The following is a 21,921-nucleotide window of genomic DNA, read 5'->3' as shown; positions in this document are numbered from 1 at the left end:
GTTGCACAGTGAAAGCATGTGTTGCCCCCATCAACTCTTCAATTACCACAAAAGCTGCATAAAGAAGCAGTTCGCAACTGTCTAACAACGTACTTCAACTTCCTTGTCACTTCAGGAAAGAGTCAGAAAAAATGTCTGAGGCTTAGCTAAGGTTAAGCCTAATCAGATGCGAAGCATATTGATGGCTAGGCTTGGTCGTCGCTGAAATCAGCCCTGCTTCTAGGCGGCATCCCAACACCTGGCCGCTTCGTAAGTGCCCGGAGAGCGAGGCAAGCTCAGCTTTATACCGCTGCTGTAGCGTCACGTGGTCAGCTGCAGCGCCTCTGATGTGGAGCCTCCACCGCCGCGGCCGACCGCGCGAGCCGGCAGCCCATCTCTCCTCTGCTGTGACGTCATGTTGTCACGTGGTGAGCCGCCGCGCCTCTGATGTGGAGCCTCCACCGCCACGGCCGACCGCGCGAGCCGGCAGCCCATCTCTCCTCTGCTGTGACGTCATGTTGTCACGTGGTGTCACGTGGTCATGGTAGCTCCACCGCCGCGCTCGACGGGCTGTAGTGTAGCTCTAGTAAAATGCTTCGCATAAAAAACTGCCTGCGTATTCGAAGTCATTCAGCGCGAAGCGCGCCAACAATGCTGGTGCAGCGGCTGAAAGTGCAGGCAGTGCCGGCCGGGCGAGCTCCGCTCGATGCTTAGGCTAAGACCGCCACCTCGCTCTGCTGGGCTAGGCGCCGAATGGGTTGGCCGGTGAAGCCCCTCTTAACGGCCTGAGCAACTAAAGTTTGAAGGGCTTTAGGAGCAACGGCGCGCCGGCGGAGCAGATCGCGGCGGCCACCGAGCCGACTCATATGAGAAAATGAACAGCCTTCTTTTTTGTTTGTGCGGTTCAACCCATCCGGGTCCTCCCTAGGTTTGACTCCGCCCCTTAGAAATCCCTGTCCCTAGGGGTAATTCTCTTCCCCTGTCTACATTTGTTTGTGTTTTTTGTCTAGCTGAAATAATATTTTTTTTACTATATTTACAAACAATGCATTTCAGAACAATGCTTATTACTTTTATAGAAGCTTTTTACAGTTTTTTTTTCATGTAAATTGAATTTGGGCGTTTATTTGTGCATGATCACGTGACTTCATTGTTTTGCACACTTCGATATTCTAACGGTCCTCTCGTGTCCGTTGTGCGAGCGTCTTCGCTGGTCTTTTAGGCTGTTGGGCTGATTGCACTGTTTTATTACCTCTTTCTGTCGCAGCTCCGTTGAGCTTTCTTTTGGCCGTTGCCATATTCATAGTTCCTAGTTGTTAGCGCAGTTGCGCGTTCTCTGTTTCACGCTGTTTTATAACCGCTTTGTTCAGTAGCGGCTCTGTTGAGCTTTCTTTTGGCCGTTGCCGTATTCTGTGTTGCGCTGGGTGCGCACTTTTCTTATTGTTAGCGCCGTTGCGCATTCTTTATTTGGCAATATAAATTGTGTTTGTGTCTGTCGATGAGGTGCCCTTGTAGGAATGGAGGGACCAAGTGCACCACCCGCCGAGTCACCTGCGCCTGATAAGTATCTGTGCCCAGTGTGCCAAGCTGAGTTTGCTTTTGAGAGTTCTCAAAGGAGGCATTTGCGAAACCAGCATCCCGAAGCTATAAGCGCTCTTTGTTTCGCGAAAGGCTCCTATTCTTGTGACCAGTGTACTAATGTAAACTTTGCCCGCCGTGGCGAATTGTTGCAGCACCACGAGCAGAATCACGGGTTCGTGTCGAGACTAAGTACGCTTCAGTTTTCTTCCTATTCAGGTGAGGAAGATGCACGCGTTCTTGGCGTTCTTTTTTTGTGCATGCACGAATAAATGTTAGCTTGCGTAGACCGCTCGCGTAGTGTTCTGCAGAAGAAAAGGGAGCGAAATTTTGACAGCTTAAAGCGCTTCCAGGTACTTACATGAACGACAGAGGTCAGTGCATTGCGAATTATATTGCTGGGTAAAGCAAGGAATAAGCACAGCAAGCGCAGGACGAGTCCTGGTTAATGCTATTTGCAGGCACAGCAGAAGCACAGGATGCGTAAAAAAAAATATCGTGAGAAATGCATACGAATAAGAAGCATTATGCGCCTCATTGCTTCTGCTTATCTGTTGTTTATAGCTCTCTCCTCTGTAATTTTAATGCGCAATGTGGAGCAACAGTTTACCTCTTCTTTCTGCTTCGGCAAACGTGCAGTATTCGGGGGTGAGAACTTGGACACAATGGAGCTACAAGCTTGCACGTTCTTGCTTAGAACTGGCGAAATGATTATCTTTTCTTTCTGTGAACAGTTCACGTAAACTGTATTATTCACTAAGAAGTCATCAGTGCTGTCTCTGTGCTCTCAATAAAGGAGCATGGCTCCTTTCTGCATGATATTTATATTGCATGTGCAGGGTACTAGTGCAAATACAAAACTAATTTTAATGCGTAAACCTTGCTTGCCTCATTGAGCGAAAACTCGTTTGTGTGTGTGTGTTAACATTCAATGGTACCCGTAAAACATGGCATTCTCATGCAACCTGGCAGGTAGCACTTAATGATTGGCTGCGGGAGCAACCTACGAGGCAGGTGGCCCACCTACGTCACACGACCTTGTGGCGTCCTCAAACCCACCCATTGCAAACTGTCCAGTGGGAAAGGTCCCAGCTAAATGAAACACTGGTATTTGGGAAGAGCAACGTGGGTCATATAGAGCTGCCGCTGGGGAGCACCTGCCATTGCAGGGCAGAGGTGTATGGCTTATCCGCTGCACCACTGCACCAGGAGGGGTATGAGGACTGTCAGGGATATAAGAATCTAAAATAGATAATGACCTTTTGCATATACGGGAATTAATCCACATGCTATCGCGTCATACCCTTCTGGTGGAGTTTGTTTCCCCTCCGATTTTTTGTACTGTAATTTGAAATGTCTTCGTGTGCAGCCATTGTTAAAATTCCTTATTGTCTACAGTATTGTGACCGTCAACACAGCATTTCCTAGCCTGGGGTAGCCCGCAGTTGTGTCATTCCAATAGTCCCTGACTTCAACACCTGTATTTGTGGGGCTTGCTTCGCTTCCATCAAGTACTGGTTCAACTGCTTGTAAAAAGGGTCTGCACCGGTCATGAACACGGTGTAAAAATAGTTTCGGTGTTGACACTGGCTGTCTGCCACTGCGGAGAGCACGCACAGATCATGTTTGCCCTCTACTATATGCGCACACTGGCGCGGGGGCTCAGCGCAGTGGTGGCCATTCACTTGCAGAGTGGCGGACGCGGGTGAACGGTTTGCACGGCTTTCGGTCCCATTTTAGGTTTTGTTTTTCGGTGTTTTGCACTGCAAGAGTGCATCACAAGGTGTGGACGTTTAGGTTCATGCCTTCGATGTTGTCGTAGGCACTGTGCGCGAACAAAGTTTGGTAGAACTAGCTTTTGTGTTGCGGTTTGGGACCAGCTGCAGTGATTGTGCAAACCCACGTGGTGGTGTGGGCTCACACCTTGGACGGCTGTTGCGGCCTATGTACATGGCAGCAGAAGCTGACCATACGTGATTATACTTAGTATCCAAGTGCAGATCAGGCTACCAGAGTTGTCCAGACCAAGTGTCGCTCTTTAAAGTTGCGTTTGAGCCCGATCGCCTAGAACCAAAGTTCTAGGCGAGGATAGGAAATAAATATCCCATCTGCCCAGAACAGGTAGGATAATTCGATCTAGTGACCACATCTGCGCGAAGCATTTTCCCGAGCTTACACTATAAAATCGTACTATGCCAAGTTTAATGGCAAGGCACTTTTAAATGCACCCAAGAAACCGATCCTTTTGGCTGATGCTGTGCCCAGTATTTTTCCCAGATGTCCCAGTCTGACAAAAGAGGCAAGTTCAAGAAAGCCTCCTAGATTGGATTGTTAAAACGTTTATTTGGGGCCTGCAGTAGAGCGCACGCGCGCTTCGGACGGGGCCTATGTCATCCTCTGGGCGCCGGCCGCGCGGCCTGGGTCCCCGCTCGCCGTTGCCGGCTCGCTGGGTCCCTGCCGGGCCAGCGCCTCGATGACCTGCTGGACGGCCCAAAGTTGTTCCTCTTGTTTGTCGCTCCCTGCGGCTGCTTCCAGTCGTGGCGGGATCCTCCCAGACTTAGCTTCTTCCTGGTACTTGCTGCAATTCCACAGAATGTGTGCGAAGCCGGCCGTCTCCGTTCGGCAGACTCTGCATTTGTCTGTCGGGTGCATCTCGGGATACATTCTGTGCAACAGCGACAGGCTGGGGAATGAGCCCGTCTGTAGCTGTCTGAATAAAACGGCTTGCTCTCGACTGAGCCCCGAGCAAGAGGGTGGAAGGGTTCTGCGAGCTAGGCGGAACGCCTTGGTTATTTCGTTGTATTCGGTCATTCGGTCCTTGGTGCTGAACCACAGCGGCCAGTCGACCAAGGCGCGGTCCGTTAGCGCGCGCGCCTCGGCGTGTGCCGTCTCGTTGTGGTTGGCGTTGCGGTCTGACGCCTTGCCCGCGTGCGCCGGGAACCACTTGATTCTCACTTGTTTGCTGCCATCGTCGTTCTTGGTTTCTTGCAGTATGTGCACCGCTTCCTTCGCTATCCTGCCTTTGGCATAATTTCTCACCGCCTGCCTCGAGTCGCATAGCACCGTGTGGCAGTCGCGGTCGGCGATGGCCACCTCCTCCGCTTGCTCTGCCTTGGGGCATCTCGTGCTGGTGGTCATGCGAACGGTGCCTGTGTCGTCGACGACTGTCGTGAAGCCGTGTATCTTGGCGTACTCAGCCGCGTCAACGTAGCGTGCGTGTGTGTGTCGGCCGCGTGCTGGTCTATCAGCGCCTTGGCTCTCGCTGCTCTCCTCCCTTTATTATACTCCGGGTGCATGTTGTTCGGTACCGAGTCCACTCTGATGTTGCTCCTGATCTCATCGGGGACGGGGAGCTGCGTCTGCTCCCTGCCTTGATATCCAATTCCCAGGTTGTCCAGGATTTTCCGGCCGGCCTTGGTCATAGACAGTCTTTCGAGTTGTGCGGCGCGTTGGGCCTCCGCTATCTCCTCTAGCGTGTTGTGCACCCCCAGCTGCAGGAGGCGTTTGGTGCTCATTGTTTCGAACAGTCCCATTGCCGTTTTGTAGGCTCTGCGGATGAGTATATCTATCTTGTTTCTCTCGGTCTTCTTCCACTTGTGGTAGGCCGCCCCATACGCTACGTGACAATGACGAACGAGTGGATCAGTCTGATGAGGCTCTCTCCCGTCATTCCGCTTTTCTTGTTCGTGAGTCGTTTGAGTAGTCTCGTGGCGTTCGCCGCTTTCGCAATGAGTCGGGTGACGGTCTCGCCGTTTCTGCCATGCGTCTCGATCGTCATTCCCAACACTCTGATCTTGTTGACTCTTGGGATCGCGTTTCCCTCTCTGGTCTTGACTTTGATTGCCTCGTACTCTCTCGGGCTGCTCTTTGGTTTGCGGTGCTTGACGGGCGGGTAGACGAGGAGCTCCGACTTACTCGGCGAGCATCGGAGCCCCATTCCGTCGAGTTGGTCTTCGATCGCATCAACGGCCACCTGTAGAGTGGATTCGATGTGGGCATCGCTGCCTTCTTCCACCCACAGCGTTATGTCGGCGGCGTATATCGTATGTCGGACTTCCTTGATGTTCCTGAGCCTTTCGGCCACTCCTATCATCACGAGATTGAAATGCACCGGCGAGATGACCAATCCCTGAGGTGTGCCTGTGCTTCCCAGCTTCTTTTCCTGTGCTTGGAGGTCCCCCCCGCTCTGAGCTTGGCCGTTCTGTCCGTGAGGAAGTCTTTGATGTAATTGTATGATCTCTCTCCCATGTTGTTTCGAGACTTGGGATAGGATCGCCGAGTGCTTCACCTTGTCGAAGGTGCTCTGCAGGTCGAGTCCCAGTATTGCTTTGTTGTCGCCGGTGTTGCCGTCGATGATCTGGTGCTTGAGTTGTATCATGGCGTCTTGGGTACTTAAGATGCTGCCTGAAGCCAATGGTTGTTTCCGGGTAGAGATCTTCTTTCTCGAGGTATTCTTGCCACCTGCTGAGCAGGACATGTTCCAACACCTTGCCCACGCAAGATGTGAGCGATATGGGTCGGAGGTTATCCGTGTCGGATGGCTTGCCCGGCTTGGGGATCAGGATGATCTTGGCCTTCTTCCACTGCGTCGGCAGCGTTCCCGTTTTCCAGCATTTGTTGTAATAGCTCGCGAGGCTTTCTCTGGATTTGTCGTCGAGGTTCTTAAGCGCCTTGTTGGTGATGCGGTCCAGCCCGGCCGCCGACCTGCTGTTGAGGTCCTGGCAGTGCCGTGCGATCTTCTTCTACGTCTATATCTCTGTCGAGACGGGCCTTGGGCAGCCCCCCGTGGCACTCCGTGGGCGTAGTCGGCAGGTATCTGTCGCTGATGCGTTTCGCCACCTCAACAGCGCCGTGTTTAGTGACTTCTCGATGGATGAGTTTCGCCAGTCGGTCCCTTTGGTGTGACTTAGTCTTGGTTTCGTCGAGCAGATGCTTCAGCAAGTTCCATGTTTTCCTCTTTTGCATCTGGCCATCGGCGGCGTTGCATATCTCGTTCCACTGTTGCGCACATAGCGTGCGACAGTGGTCCTCGATTGCTCTGTTGAGTTCTGCGACTTTCTTTCGTAGCCTACGATTAAGGCGTTGTTTTTTCCATCTGTTGAGAATGGACTGCTTGGCTTCGATGAGGTGGGCCAGTCGGCTATCCATTCTGTTCGTTTCGAGGTCTGTTTCTAGGTCCTTGGTTGAGTTTCGAACGTCTTGGAGGATCTTGTTGGTCCACGTGTCGATGTTGTCGATTTCGATCTCTTCCGCCTCCTGATTTCTGTTATCTCTGAAAGCGGTCCAATCGATCCACGTATGTTTCCTGACGTTGGTACTGCTCTGCTCCGGTATGCCGATTTCCACGATCATGTGGTCGTTGCCGAGGTACACCCCCGTGTTCCTCAACGTGATCGTAATCGGTTCGTTGTTCTTGACAAACGTGAGGTCTGGGCTGGTATCTCGGGACACAGAGTTGCCAATTCTCGTTGGGTAAGCCGGGTCGGTTATGAGGGTATAGCCGAGTTCTGCCGCGTCTTGGGATAGGTTTCTGCCTTTCGCATTGCTCTTGACGTAGCCCCACGCCAGATCCATCGCATTAAAGTCGCCGCATGCGATCAGCGTGCTCTGGCCGGCCGTCGTGCTTGCCTTGTGAAGAATGGCTTTCAACTTCTGCAGTCTCTGCGATGGGTTACTGTAGATGTTCAAAATGAAGATGTTGTTTTTTCTTTGCTTGGTCGGTATGAGTTCAGTGAGCATGTGTTCGATCCTGACGTTGCTTAGCCGGTGTTCGACGAAGGTGTGTCCCTTCCTGACCAGGGTGCACAGGCCTCTGCCGTCGGGCGGGCCCGCGTGCACCCTGTAGCCGGGGAGGGATGGCTTGTCCGTTAGTGTTTCTTGGAGCAGGAGCACGTCGGGCTTGCGCGCCGCGTGCTCGATGTGTTGCTGGACGACTGCCCTCTTCTTGACGAAGCCGCGGCAGTTCCACTGCCACACTGTTATGCCTGTGGAGTTGGAGGCCATGATTGTCCTGTTCGGAGTTCTCCGAGTTGCTGCGCTTGGTTGACTTGCTGCTGTACTGGCATGAACAATGGGTTGCTTAGTGTTAGTTGCACACTGCTTTCCAGATTGCTGAGTCTATTGACGTTCTCCGTTTGGAAGGCTTCAATGGCTTCCTTCATCGATTTGATCATATCCTCGAGGCTGTTGAGTTTGGCCTCGACGTTGTTGTTGCTGCTGTCGGTGCTGCAGTTGCTCATGTTGTTCTTGGTCTTGCGCGATTCGACGGCCCTCTTCTTCGTTGGCGGCTCCTTGTCTGCGCCGGCCGTAGTTTCTTCGGCCTTGTTGTTGCCGCTCGGGCTGGATCTTTGCTGTATGACGTTGCGGAGGGCGTTGCGGATCTCCGCGATTTCCTTGGTGAGGTTGTTGATGGTGGCTTGCAGGGTCGCGTTCTCCTTTTCCAGGGCCTCGTTGATCTCTCGTTCCTTGGTTGAAGCGTTGTCTTCTGTTTCGACGTTGTCGCTCGGATTGGTCTTCATACCTCGTGCGGCGTTGACCCAACAGACTCTCTCGCGCGACGGTGATCTTTGGGTTTTCGTTTTTCGCGCGTCTCTGCTCTGGCTCCTGCAGCTGGTATTTCTCGACTGCGCGCGGTTTCTTGATGGCGTTCTTGACTTACGGGCAGCTGGCTTATCGAGTGACGGGAAAACGCTCTCCGACGGCAGCTGGTGGCTGACCTTTCGGCGCTCCCACTGACGCTTGCGAACGACGTAGGGAACCTTGTACCTGGCTTTACATTCTGTGTTGGCGGTCGGGTGAGCGCCGCCGCAAAGTTTGCATTTGGGGGTACATTTGTGGTCTTCCTTGGGGTTCGCTTGGCCGCAGCCCCTGCAGATCCGGTTGGTTGGCGTCGGGCACACGTCCTTGCGATGCCCGACCCGACCACACTGGTGGCAGACATCGACTTGCTTTCTGTACAGGTGGCACGGTATGAGCGTGACACCATATCGGACAAAGTTTGGTACCTTTGGTCCTCTGAAGGCTACTATGGTCGTGGTCGTGTTGCCACCTAGAAAACGAAATGCCACCTAGCCTCCTAGAAAATGACAGTCTGCGAGACTGTGGTGAAGCCCGCCTGACGCTGGCCGTCCACTGACGTCCCTGATCCCCACTTGTAAATAAACCCGTTCCCGTCGTCACAACTTCGTGACAATATTTTAGGAGTCAGTATAGTTATTATATATGCTCTGATCATTCGTGTGGATGGATGGGAAAAACTTTGCAGTGAATGCATTTCGTTAACGAGCTCGGAAGGATCGCACGGCATCGTCCTCGCTGCTGCTTCACCCATTCACGCAGTCCCAGCAAGTATAACACGAAGTTGCCCAAAATTATTTGGTGTCAACAGCAGTTTCAATCCTTCGGTGCCTTGCTGCACTTAAGAAAGCGCACATACTACATGCCGCGGCAACAAACGATTGCTCAGCACCTGCATTGTAGCTGCCACAGCTCGGCGACTAGACAAGCCTCCATCGTATGGTGCCACCTGCCTGCGTTCGATAGAAGCGCAAGGAGCAGCGAACAAGGTCTGGCCGCTCCGCCGGGCGCAGTGTCAGCACCTTAATATATTCTTACACGTTGGTCACGGAAATCAAGATGTCGGTAGTCATTGGATGACTGACTCAGCAAGCACTTCTAGAGTAGATCCAGTACGGCTGTCAACTTCAATAATGTTAGATTGTTTTCTTCGTTGTCTGTCTAAGGGCATTGTAGTTCAGAAATCGGGGGAAAATCACGTTTCACCCAATCTTTCAGGAGCATATTCGAGGTGTAAAAATTTTAATATGGTAAAGTCCGGTTTCACCCAAACACGAAAAACCCTATGTGTACAGGGTGGCCAGTTTTTCTAGCACCATCTCCCCTCTGACCTTCCCAGCATATATGGACCTGATCCTCACCAGCTGATTTCCTCCTTTGCATTGCTCCTAAGGCTTCCTTCACTTCCTCGTTCGCTACTGGCGGGATGTCAGTGCTGTGCACTACTGCCTTTCATTATTGTCCTGATTCCATTGGCTACTATATAGTAGAACTCTGTGCCTACTTTGGAAATGACACTGCCCTCTCTCTCTTAATGAATACATCCGATTTTTCTCTCTGCCTAGTTTCCTCTTCACCGCTTTTAGGCTATCTCCATTCTTGAGAACTTGCTCGATTCTCTTGTTGTGACATGCTTGTTGACGCAGGGTGCTTTAATACCTGGTGTTGGGCAAGACTGTGGTCGATTGGTGGCCGATGCATGACAGCGTGAGCGCTGCATCGTCGTCTTCCAGCTCAGCCACGTGCCACCTGGCAATACTATAGTCTGATACAACTCAAGTCTGGAGCGAAGCTTCGCCCACATTCAGGACCTTTGCAAAGAATTCTTCCACAACTAAAAGTAATCTGTTAAAACTTTTCTTCTCACCTAAAGAAAAAGCCGCTTACAAGAGAAACAATTATATGCTCTAGAATTTCGATCCCTGGCTTGTTTGCTGTACTCAAATAGTAAAAAGTTGTTCCACTTTTTACTACTGGGATTGGCCAGTAGAGTCGCGGATCGTGGCCCACTGCTAGCTGCTGCTTTTTTTTTTACATTTTGTCGGACTGTATGTGGCATTATTTCCCCTTCCGAAAAAGAGAAGCATTGTTGTGATGCCGACAGCCTCGCGGTCAACGTAAGTTTAATACCGAAAATAAACGTTGGGGGGGGGGTTAGCAGAGCATTCCAGCTGAAGCACGTTACGACTTCAACATGTTTGCCATTACCGTGTATAGAACGGTTTAAGCCGTACACAACGCGCACAATGTCTGAGCTGTCTGCATCGCAGCTGCACTGCATTGTCTGGAAGCATTTCATAGTCGACATCGTTAACGCACTGTAACATTCTCTAAGGGCCAAAATAGCGGCATAGCAGTTCCTCAGACAAGCCTTGGCAGCTGACAGGAGTCCATGTCGAGATTTGGTCACCGGGTTTGTTGTCAACCTGGCAGTGGCGAAAGTTGCGCTTAAACTTCGCATTACCACCAATTGCAACAGTCTGTAAATTTTTTGCCAGTGAGTGCCCGGATGTGCGCCCACCGAATTGTGCACACGTGTGCATACACATGCTTAAGCGCCCACATGCATGGACACACGCACGTGCATGTACACACACACACACCACGGAAATTTTTGAGAAAGGAGACTAAACTGCTAACGCAGTAACGAAACCACCTACAATGCTTTAACCGTAAGTGGGAATCGAGCCAGTGGCGGCGGGCGCAACAGAGAAGCTTCGTTTACTGATGCCGTAGGCTACTCGGCCATCTTCAAAGATTCTTTTTATTGTTGCCGCATGGAATATCGGGAACCTCCCTGACCTTGTCTTGCTTTACTTGATTGGGTCGAATTCCGCGACCTCGGCACACGGCCTCATGCCACTATCACTTCCTTGCTCTGCCCGCACATAAAAATTCCTGAAGGTGCACACGTCAAGAAAGGGCGATCAGTCAGGAGGTTTAACTTTCGCAGCATAAACGTTCCGAGCTAAAATGAGAACCTTTCTGTGAACAGTGACCTCGCCGAAAGTGGCGATTGTGCGTGTTTATCAAGCATAGAGCTTCTTCACACGCTAAGCAGTCTTATTAGCAGGAAATGTTCACACGGAATTCTGGTGTCCTTCATTACTGGCACAAATCTTATAGTGTAAGGCATGACCTCAGTGTCCTTTTTAAGAGACTGCTGAAGTGAGCTGTCTCAAACGAACATAGCGTCACAAATAATTTCGTTGTTCAATAGTTCCTCCTTGCTTGCAGATGTAGCAATTCACTGATCATGGCACAAACGTCCGCTTGGCTCGATGGCATGTCCTAATACGTAAAGTCGACGTTTGAGGTCTAAGAAAGGTTTTTGGGGCCTATTGAATGTACATCCTCTGAACTCGTCTTACTTAATATAAGACCGTCAGCAAAGGCTAGGTAAGGCTGCACGTAGAGGAAGTAATAACCGATCAGAACCTTTGTCAGCTGCCTTCTGGAGAAGCCGTACAGGTTCTAAGAAAAAGCGAATATTTAGGAAATCGAGTGTGTCAGCACAAAATTCCCTCGCGACTATGTACATAAAAGACAGATGAGCATTTAGTCACCTAATAATTATTAGCACAGCTGCCAGGAAGCGGTGGCTTTTTGGGTTTCGAAAAATAAGTCATGAAACAGGTTAGTGGACAAAAACTGCACGAAAGACTCACCATACTGTATCAAGGTAGCATGAAATTCTGTCCACGCATGGGCTCCCTTTGAAAGCGACCCAGAAAAGTAACAAAGATTCTATTTAACGAATTTACGATCGTCCCCTTGCAATGCACCAATTGCAACATCTTCACAGCGCAACGTCGCATCTAAGACGTCGCAAGTTTGTGTCCGTACAGACACGAAGAGCCCCCAACCAATGCAAGCCTGCTTTTTATCATATTCTTTTCGTCAGAGCAAGAGACGGAGACGACATCAGCATAGGACAAAATCTTAATTTTACACTGTACTAGCGACAAGCCACGATTAGCTGTGTTTTTGAAGAAACTGAGCTATAGGTGGTCGAGATAATGCGAGTTACAAAGGCAATGTAGAGCAGGTGATGAAAATAAAATATTTTTGGTAAACTCTCAAGATGTATGCTGCAGGTGTGCCAGAGTGGGTGGGTGGGGGGGTGTGACTGGCAAGCCGCTTTTGGGGTGACAGAAAGATGTCTTGGCTTTATACACCTGCAAATACAAGGCAACTTCCGCTCATAGTGGGCACATGCAGTGGTCCTGACGGCGCCCGCTTAAGCATTTTGGGCTGGAGAAATTCCCGATTGACAAGAGCTTCAAGAGAGACCTATTACTCGCCTGACGGGGACTTCGAAACTGCTGAAACTGAAAGGTTTTGTAGATGAATAATCCATCACCTTTTCTTTTTATGTAACTCATCAGATAGTCTAATATACATAGCTGGTGTACACTAATTCTGAGTTCATTTGATTTCGCGGCTCTTGCGTAAATTTAGGTCTTTTTGCCGCGAACAGTAAAACATCTCGCAATGAGCAAATTTTGCAGTGTTGTTTTATATGCTGATATCACAAAGAAAAGTAAACAGCAAAACAAGGTTGAATAAAAACCTACGTTCAGAATTTTTTATAGCCTGAACCCGTTTGAACCAGTTCGACGCTATCCGGAGCGGTTCGAACCGGAACGAAATGTCGCTCCGGAGCCGAACCCGGAACTGAACTGAACCCAAAAAAATTCCGGTTCGACAACCTGGGCGGAATTATCTGGTGAAGCGCTGCATAGGCTTCCTTCTGTGCTCCTATATTTGGCAGCAACGGCGTGGCTACGACGGTCGACTAGGTTGACTTATAAAATGAAACCGAGAAAGCACGAGGTATACAGGTCTGCAGTCTCAACATTTGGGGCGATACAGCATACCCGATCGCTAAGTCCAAGAAGAAGGACGGCGGGATGCAAGACTCGAGGCAGCTTTCTCACATGACGAACCTTTGTGATGTGCCTGCTCTCGTCCAGCCACTTCAGTGCGGAGAACGCCGAACACTACTGGACATTGAAGCCATGCAGTTACGTTGAATGAGTCATGCAATTGCGATCTTCACTGGTAATGTCTGAAAAAATGCTTTTTTATTCGCTTGGCTTTAAGAGAGGTGCACAGGCGAATGGATAGAAGTTTACGTCGAGCTACAACGAAGTTACGTTTGCTCTGCAGAGCTAAATATTTTAAGTCATTGCAGGCCTTATTCTGCTTGATAACTGGTTTTCGGTCCGGTATTAGCTGTTTTCGCCAGGTTCTGATTGACCAGCAATAGTAAAAGTCAGGTAATATGAAAAGTAACTGCATGATTTTGCCGATACCTTAGCGACGTTTTATCCCTTTCTAGGATAGGTGGTGAAGAAAATGTACATGTTGAAGCTCGTGGAAGCGAAAAATAGAGAAAAAACTACTCAAACGCTCAAAAACTCTCAAGCGTGGCATACCCAAGGCACACGGTACCGGCTCTTGCCTACACAACGAAAGCCACTGCTGACTCCAGCAACGCCGCATCTCCGTGACGTCACAGCCTGACGCTTGTCTATAGCTTGCATTAGGTTGCTAGCCTTGTGGAATATATGGCAGCCATGCCTCACAAAACTGTATTGAATCGCTTTTAAAGGGCAAGGTAGATTAAATTAGTAAATATTGGAGCAGTTACAGTGCGTCATCCATGAAGTGTTAGCAGAACTTGGGGCAGGTGGGCCTCATGCACTAAGAGTGCTTTACCCTTGAGCGATCACATTTGAGAAGTCTATAGCTAGTCCATGTTGCTCTGATGGCTGCCTTACATCTTGAAAAACTTCAGTTAAATTGTTCGAAACATAGCAAAACAAGTTTGACCATTGTGTAATATGTCTCCATTAAATACGTGCATTTGTATTTTTGTTTGTAGATTTTGCAGCATGGAAGGAAATGGAAGAAATGAAGGAGCAAATCCAATTCACAGCCACTACTGGACCAAAGCGTTTACCCTCAGGAGCAACGAAGAGGTACCTGTTTTGCCACAGGTCAGGAATGGAGGTGAAAACCGGAAAAGGTAAGCGGCAGCCAAAGTTAGTGGGCAGTGGGAAGTGCAACAAGCACTGCTTTGCAACTATGGCTGTCACGCAAGAAGGAGAGAAAGTAAGTGTTGAGTATTAGGCGGAGCACTACGGCCATGAGAAAAGTGTGAAGCATCAGCGCTTGACATCCACTCAGAAGAATGCCATAGCAGCAAAACTGAGCCTAGGAGTTCCTAGTAAAAGGATTTTGCTAGATGCACATGCAACTGGTGGAGTTGAATTGAATGTGCTCCACACTTTGGACAGGCACGATGTTTATAATATAAAGCGAAAGTTCCATATTGGAAATGAGGAGCAGAAAGACCCAGATGAGTTTGTCAGCATGAGTATGTGGATTAATGAGCTCCAAGAAACCTCAGTTTCGCTCCATGCTGATAGAGAATTGCTTACGGAACAAGGCATAGGGAAGTTTAAAATGGCTCTCATGAACAGCACTCAGGGAATTCCTGCTCGAATATGGTAGGAAAAGTGTTTGTATTGATTCCACCCATGGAACGAATTCGCACGATCTTCATCTGACAACACTGCTAGTAATTGGCGAAGACTTGTCAGGCATTCCATGCGCTTACCTTCTTTCAAAAAGTACTACAGAAGAAACTATGGTTGTTTTTTCAGGCAGTCAAGGAGAGACTTGCTCTGGCACTTTGCACCGAGCTCTTCATGTCAGACGATGCGCCAGCATATTACAATGCTTGGGCAAGGGTAATGGGGAGCCCCTAGAAATGCTTGCTCTGTACTTGGCATGTCAAGCGTATTTGGAACTTGAATGTCAGTAAAGTTAGTAGGAGAGAAAATCGGAAACTTGTCAGGGAAACTTTGCACACTTTGACGCTTTGCCCAAGCGTAACAGAAGTTGAGGCTGTCCTTGCGAAACTTCTGCCGTCAAAGTCTGTGGAGGAGCTCAGAGCCTTCGTTGAGTACTTTGAGAGGGTGTTTGCAAAGCGCCCACAGCAGTGGGCACTCTGCTATAGAGAAGGCAGCGGTCTCACTCCTAATAACCATTTGGGGAGCTTACATAATGAGCTCAAGACGGTCTACTTGGAGAGGAAGCAGTGCCAGAGGTTAGACAAGCTGTTGATTACTTTGCAGAGGTTCACTAATGAGCGGCTCCTGAAGCAGCTTGCTTCTGAGGTGAGGCCCAGGGCAGACCACCGCACAGCTGATAACTTCAAGAAGCACTGTGCAGGTTCCATAATATTGAAATCCGGTGTTAGCAAAGCACCTCATGGTGGCTGGCTTATGGAGTCTGAATCTTTGCGGCAACATCAGTACATAGTTGTCAAGGGGAGCACAGCATGCACAGGTTGCAGGAAGAGCTGTCATGAATGCCGAATTTGAATCCACAGGTTCCATTGTACATGCGCTGACTTCAGGAACAGCTTGAATTTGTGCAAGCATATTCATGCTGTTGTGCAGTGGGAACTAGAACAAAATTCTGGGTTTCAGAGCCCAGCTCATAAAAATGAAGCTCTTCCCTCCACTTCAGTAGGTCATTTCCATTGGGTGAGCCTGAGGCGCTTCTTGCTAGCATTCAGGCTGGTTCTAACCCTCAGTCACAAAGTTTGGAAATGGAAGGCTTTCGCACTCTGACTGCAGCTCTTCTGCAGGACCTCATGAACGTAAAGGACGACTCGGCTGATCCATGGCGTCACAGAAGTGGTGGCAGTCTGTAAATTACTTTTGTTTGTAAAGTAAAAAACTGATGCGTACGCGTTTCTTTGTATGCGTCTCGGGAAGTCAAAAATACATGCACGCTGTTTCAGTTATTATTTATTTATTTATTTATTTATTAGAGATACTATCAGTCCGGTCAGGACCAAGATAGGAGTGATACAAGGTACAGATTACGAAAGCAATAATACGGTAGGTTTTGAGCCTTCAGCGTGGCACTGCGGTAGTTACAGTTGACCTTTCGCGGAGTGACGTCATACCAGTTGCGAAAAAAAGGGCCCCCAGCTCGATCAGTCGGTGCAGGGCGGCGGTAGTCACGGCGGTGAGCCTCGCGCTCCTCTCACCAGTGGCGCTACAGTCGAGGTGACGTCATACCAGTTGCGAAAAAAGGGCCCCCAGCTCGATCCGTCGGCGGAGCATGGCGGGTAGTCACGGTGGATCTTTCTCACTGCGTACAAAGATAGTTTGCCATGCCGTCTACTGCCACACAGAAGGAGAAGGCAGCTCGCCAGTGTGAAGCCAGGAAGAAACGAGCTTTCACAACCTAGCAGGCTTAACCAAGCTAAGCCTCTGCCAATTTTTTAGACAACCCCCTCGCATTGCGAAAGCAGAGGCGGCTCAAGGCCGGCCCCCATACTGCCGAAGTCTTGAGCTGACCATTAGCAGGAAAGAAGTTGCGGGCGTATGCGACTCCCTTTTTTGGTTGTTTTAATTCTTTGTGGTTCCAAGGTCCCCGAATCCAGAGTCGAAGCCTAGGGCTTCTTTTTAGTCGTCCGTTAATTTTTTCCTCCAAGATGGCGGCCATGCAGTGTCAAAAGTGTAGGTGCCTACGTGTTCTTGTTGCGCTTTTTGGTGTTTGCTTTCTCGACACCGACTGTGTGGCGCCGTGAGTGCCTCACCCGCTAGTGGCCGAGGACTTTAAAAAGGGGGCCGTATGGGCACGAACTTCAGTCCGCTCGTCAGTGGAGACACTGCCGCCGCGAACACCCGGGACTCCGAGCCGCCGCACCGCATCCGCGAAACCGCAAGCTGCCCTGGAAGGACGTCACCTTCGGGGGGCCGCACTGACTGCGTGCTTGAGGATGGACTGCAGCCGCGCTCCCCGATTGACTGTGTGTTTGTTCCCCTTCTGAACTTTTATCGACTGTAGCTAATTGGACTCTCACTTGTGTTCTGACCTGTGTAGACATATTCAATGTATAACTTAATTCAGTGTATTTAATGCTATTTTTTTTCTGACATTGTTTTGTAGAATGTATATTACGCTTCTGTGAAAGCAGCCGCATTCTTCAGTTGAACTATAAATGTTGTTTTGTTGTTACCTCGTAGCACGCCTCTGTCTCATTCACTACGTTTGCTTACCGGCTACGCCGGGCATCAAACGGCCACCCCCTCATTGTCAGGACTCTGTAATGACGTCGCGTAATATTTCTACACATCACTGGTACAAGTAGTCAAAAAGAATGTTCATAATGCTACCCAAGCTGCAAAGCAAATGTTAGGCAAGCAGCCATCACTACTGAAACACACTGCTAGTACGAAAAACCTGGAGAAGCAGCCAGATTATTGACCCAGAAAGCACCGCACCTCTGCATCTGCTGCGTCTACGCGCTTTCCAGCACCTGCGGTTTTGCAGCAGGACTACTTGAAACACATTTCATTTATTTTAGCCTCAGGGCTTTCGCATCATTCTGAATGATGCGGAGGTTCGTCATTCATACCGATAGCAACCATAAATTTTAGTGTTTGGTGCAGTTATCACACATGGTGCAGGAAATGTAGTCCATTGCTTCTCCTGCAGGCTGCCCTTGTTAAATGTTCTGCGGCATAAATAGTGTGTCATGCATAGTGGTGGTCTGCTCTGGATGCTGGTAGTGTGTGTGTTGCTAAACTAGTCATCTCCAGGTCTTCAGGTAGGTGGCTTCGGTGTTAGCTACCATTGCAGTATTTTTTCTGTTGGCAGAACCAGGCATGAAGTAATAGTGCAGTGTGGCTCTAGGCTTTCTGTTTCGCTCTAACCATGAACCGACTAGCCCAACATCATGTCTTACTAGGCTTTCTGTTGCAGTGGTGTGCTCTGAACCGTAGGTATTCATGTGTGCTGCTCGAACAGTCGTCTCGAGGTCTTGCTGTACCATGTACCTGGATAAGTGCTGTGCCTGGCACAACCAGATGCAGCACTTGTAGTACCTGCTGAAATCAAAGGCACACAAGTATTTTAGACGCCTTACTGAACACAAATGAGGTGTCTCCGTAGCTTCCTGTGTGGCGAGGTATGATCATTGCTGTTCAGTTATTCTCGAAAGTGATGTGCTTTTTTTATAGCAGGAGTCCGGCACACTTCTGGGGGGCTTGCTGTCCACCTGGCTGCAGATAGTTGGACGTGCCCAGACATGTATCCTTTGTCCAATGGTCAGCTTGGGAACCAACATCATATGCAGAACAAAGACTGGTTAAGCCAAACCAGCACACATTTTTCTCTCGGCAGAACCTGCCTGCTAGAGATCCCAGGTGGCGGATAGGGAAGCGCCTATCGCAGTCGGGCCCTGCTCCTCTGCATTTTGTGCAGTCACTTGCAAGACGCTGTTAGCAGGAAAAACCGTGAAAAAACTGATTCATTATGCCTGCAGTTAATTCCCCATGACTGGCATAGGTGCAGTTGAGGCTAGTGTGATAAGAATGGTGCTTGCACCCGCGGACCAACAGGTGTTGATTTCAGCAGGATCCCGCCTACTTGCCAAGCATGCACCGGGAGGATTCTGCAAATACACCTATACAAGACAATAAACTGATTTACAACTGCTATGCTAAGTGGCCTTGTGCATCTTTTTGTATTTTGCCACAAGGGTGAAATACAGAGCTATATGTTAAGTTGTGAAAGAGCAATGAAGCCACCAAACTTGATTTTGAGATGTTGCTAAGCAAATATATTTCCTATGATTCAGTTGTGTATGGCAGTTTGATGAACTGCAGAACAAAACTTTGTGATGCAATTGGAAGGTTCATACCTTGAGTTAGCTGTAAGATATTCGTAACCATGTCAGTATGTTGATTCACACATCAGCAGGGTAGTTGAATTCTGAAAGTTTTGGTCCACCACCGCAGTTCTATAACCCTTTTAAACAACTTATAGAGCAGTTGAATTGCAAATAAGCCGCTACTACACACAAACTGAAGCACATTCCAAAAAAGTGGTCTGGATGCATTGCAAGCAAAAATGGTCCGAGGTGGTACAGTACTTTACCCTGCCAGTGGCAAGCTGAAATGCTGTTTTGGTGCACGTGATGCTTACCTTTGGTCACTTGGACGATGCACAAGCTTGTCCGTCAGGAGAGACTTTGTGACCTTAGCAAGGCAATGTTGTCAGCAAATCGCAGAATACTAAGATATTGTCCATTAATTGTTTTCCCTGAGTGTTCCGACAATAATTCTTGCATGCAAGTGAACAATGGAGAAATTGTCTTACTGTACACCATCATTCTTTATTCAACTTTTATTGCTTTCTCTATGGGGCCTATTTAGTTGCACAGCCAGTGTAAATATCTTGCAGTACTTTCGCATATGCCTCTTCTGCACCTTGGTTCCGCAACGTCTTGATGACTGCTGGTTAACAGTTAGCTTTCTCAAAATATATGACTGCTATATAAAGGGGTTGGTTTCACTGCATCTCTCTACCAGCCGGTTGATAGTGCAGACATGATCTATTGTCAAGCAGTGTTGTGCGGTACATGGCTACAAACCGTGGCATCCTACAAGAACGGTTTGCTCAACGTGCTCTCTTCACCTTCAAGCCTCGTCTCTCAAGTTCTGGGAAGCAACCCGGGCACCATACTGCAAGAGGCAAGTACCTCAATACATTGGCAACAGCAGTGCAATATTGGAATGCTTCCATGCAAATCTGGGCTACCACGACGGGCAGTAAAAGACGCAAAATATCAAGCGCCAAAAACTACTCAATTCATGCAGGCAAAGCAAAAACGGCCACACGATTGCAAAGAACGAGAGAGGTGCCTCTTTTTTTGCTGCAATCCATAAACTGCATAAGTTTAGCATAGTGGGTAGCGGTCAGACCAGATATGTGCAGTGCTTCAACGCTAAACAGGCATCGTAGAATGATTCCTTCGGTGAACCCGCTGCATAGGCGCGACCAAAATGCAGAGCACACTTCGACATGCTAACTCTTCTCATGCGTTCCGCAGTCTGCTTTCAGCACTCGCGCCAGCTACGGCGGCCGCACTGGTGCTTGAATGAAGAATGATAACACGTAAGGAATTCAAGTTTGAATAACATAAGCAGTTACTAAGAATAAGCAGTGCAAACGCATCGCAAAGTTGTCAGCATGCCACCCAAGGATTTTTTACGTTCTACATCACTCACGTTGACAGCCGCCACCACCGTCATCACAATCGCTCGCATTCCATCCTCTCGGTGCTCTAATCCTGAGCCACCAGCTGGGTAACAGTAGACACACTCGCTCAATACTCGCAAAGTCCAGGACAGCTTTTGCTCTTAACCAGAGCAGTTAATGCAAATAAAACTCGGCGCCGCTACTGCTCCGCCATATTTGAATTCGTTTACCGGATTTGTGCTAGGCTTGTGGCCAGTCTTGACCCTCGATGGATACAGGCTCGTAAATTCGCAACGCGGAAGTACATTTTTTCTTTACAGTGATTCCGAAACTGCCTTATTTTATTGAACAGCACAACTCTGAAGGCGCACTGCAAGGTTTTTTTTTTTTGCATTTTTCCACTGAGATACGCTGGTTGTTGCCTTTACTACCTTTACCTATGAATGAAAGTGATCCTTGCGAGGCGATATAGAAAAAAAAAATTTTTCCCCATATTCTTCCTGAGCGATGCAGCGTTGGCCCGTCAGGTTGATGCCAATTTTACAGGTCTAAATTATCAGCTAGTGCTTTTGCGCACCTCGAATTCTGCAATACTGTGGTCCTGCTACCTCCACGTCATTTTGGTAATAAGACTGCCGAAAAACAAAAAGCAGATTTATGCAGCTGGTGCCGTTCATAAAGCTCATTTACAGAAAATCACTGCTGGTTCCGACGTGACACGCTATGTCGCTGCGTAAAATGAGACGCGACGAGGCCGGCAAGGAGGGACGAGGCGTAGCCTGCAAAGTGTCAGTTTATTAGGTGTAACTGACCAACGCCAAACGACACAAACAGCAAAAATGGGAGTCCTTGCACGTCAATTCTGGTGGTAAGGCAGCAAATTGTTGAAAACACAAGCCATGTGATGGCGGCACATAACACTAACACAACACAGAACGTTTGAAGAAAATGAAAGAGATAGCTTTAGTTTACAGCCATACTTTTGCAGGCTGTGCACGCCCCTCACATTATCAGGGTAAAATGAAGAGTTACACACAGGCACTGCACGCTGTAATACTGACTTCAAGGAGGTCAAAGGAACAGCCGGGACTCCATGTCAGACTTGCAGCTAAAACCTCATATAGTAAGATATAAGTTAAAAAAAAACAGCAGTTCCCAACACTGGGCCGCAGTCCGCGGCGTCCTGTATTACTCCGGTGGCTAATTGCAACAGAAAACGAAATCAGCTTTTTCATGTTTGACTACGTCAACCAATCCATGTATCAAAATTTGAGTCATAATTTTTTTGTTGTGATGAGCTTCTTGTTTAGAAAACAAGAAACATTTATCCAGTGGACTACTTTTTCATCGTGGAGGAATTCTGTGGGCGGAGGCTGAATGTGGGCGGAGCTTTACTGCAGACTTAAGTTGCATCAGACTATAGTTTAAGTTGTCCTCAAATGCCTCCACTGACAACTTCTCCGAAAGGTGTGCCTCCACCACTTATCTGCATATGTTTGGACATACCCATGCTTCTCATTTTTTTTTTATGTTCACCTACAACATCCTGTTTCCAACATATCCTTCATCCCTCATTATGAAACCAAACCAATGATGCGTCAACTTGTGTGCTTTACACCTGCATATGCCACCATAACCATGCCCCTTATTATGATCTCAATTTATCATAGTCACTCCACAGATCTTTCTGAGCAATCACACCTGACATAT

The 21,921-nt window shown here is 48.8% G+C and overlaps 1 long non-coding RNA gene and 1 pseudogene across 2 annotated transcripts; one reads left to right on the top strand and one right to left on the bottom strand.

Annotated features, from left to right (window-relative positions):
• The first annotated feature begins 1,135 nt into the window (after positions 1 to 1,135).
• Positions 1,136 to 17,191, top strand: LOC149357678 (uncharacterized; annotated as a pseudogene). Its single transcript, XR_016291861.1, has 2 exons — positions 1,136 to 1,776; positions 14,024 to 17,191. The product of XR_016291861.1 is annotated as an uncharacterized LOC149357678 (transcript).
• LOC149357677 (uncharacterized) lies at positions 15,884 to 20,996 on the bottom strand. Its single transcript, XR_016291862.1, has 3 exons — positions 20,241 to 20,996; positions 19,156 to 19,694; positions 15,884 to 16,311 (listed from the first exon to the last, which is right to left on the bottom strand). It is a non-coding gene; the product is annotated as an uncharacterized LOC149357677 (long non-coding RNA).
• Positions 20,997 to 21,921: the final 925 nt, after the last annotated feature.

Source organism: Amblyomma mixtum, chromosome 3, assembly GCF_055824585.1.
Source record: "Amblyomma mixtum isolate Tamu chromosome 3, ASM5582458v1, whole genome shotgun sequence".
Lineage (NCBI taxonomy): Eukaryota > Metazoa > Arthropoda > Arachnida > Ixodida > Ixodidae > Amblyomma > Amblyomma mixtum.
This window is presented reverse-complemented; position numbering and strand designations above follow the sequence as displayed.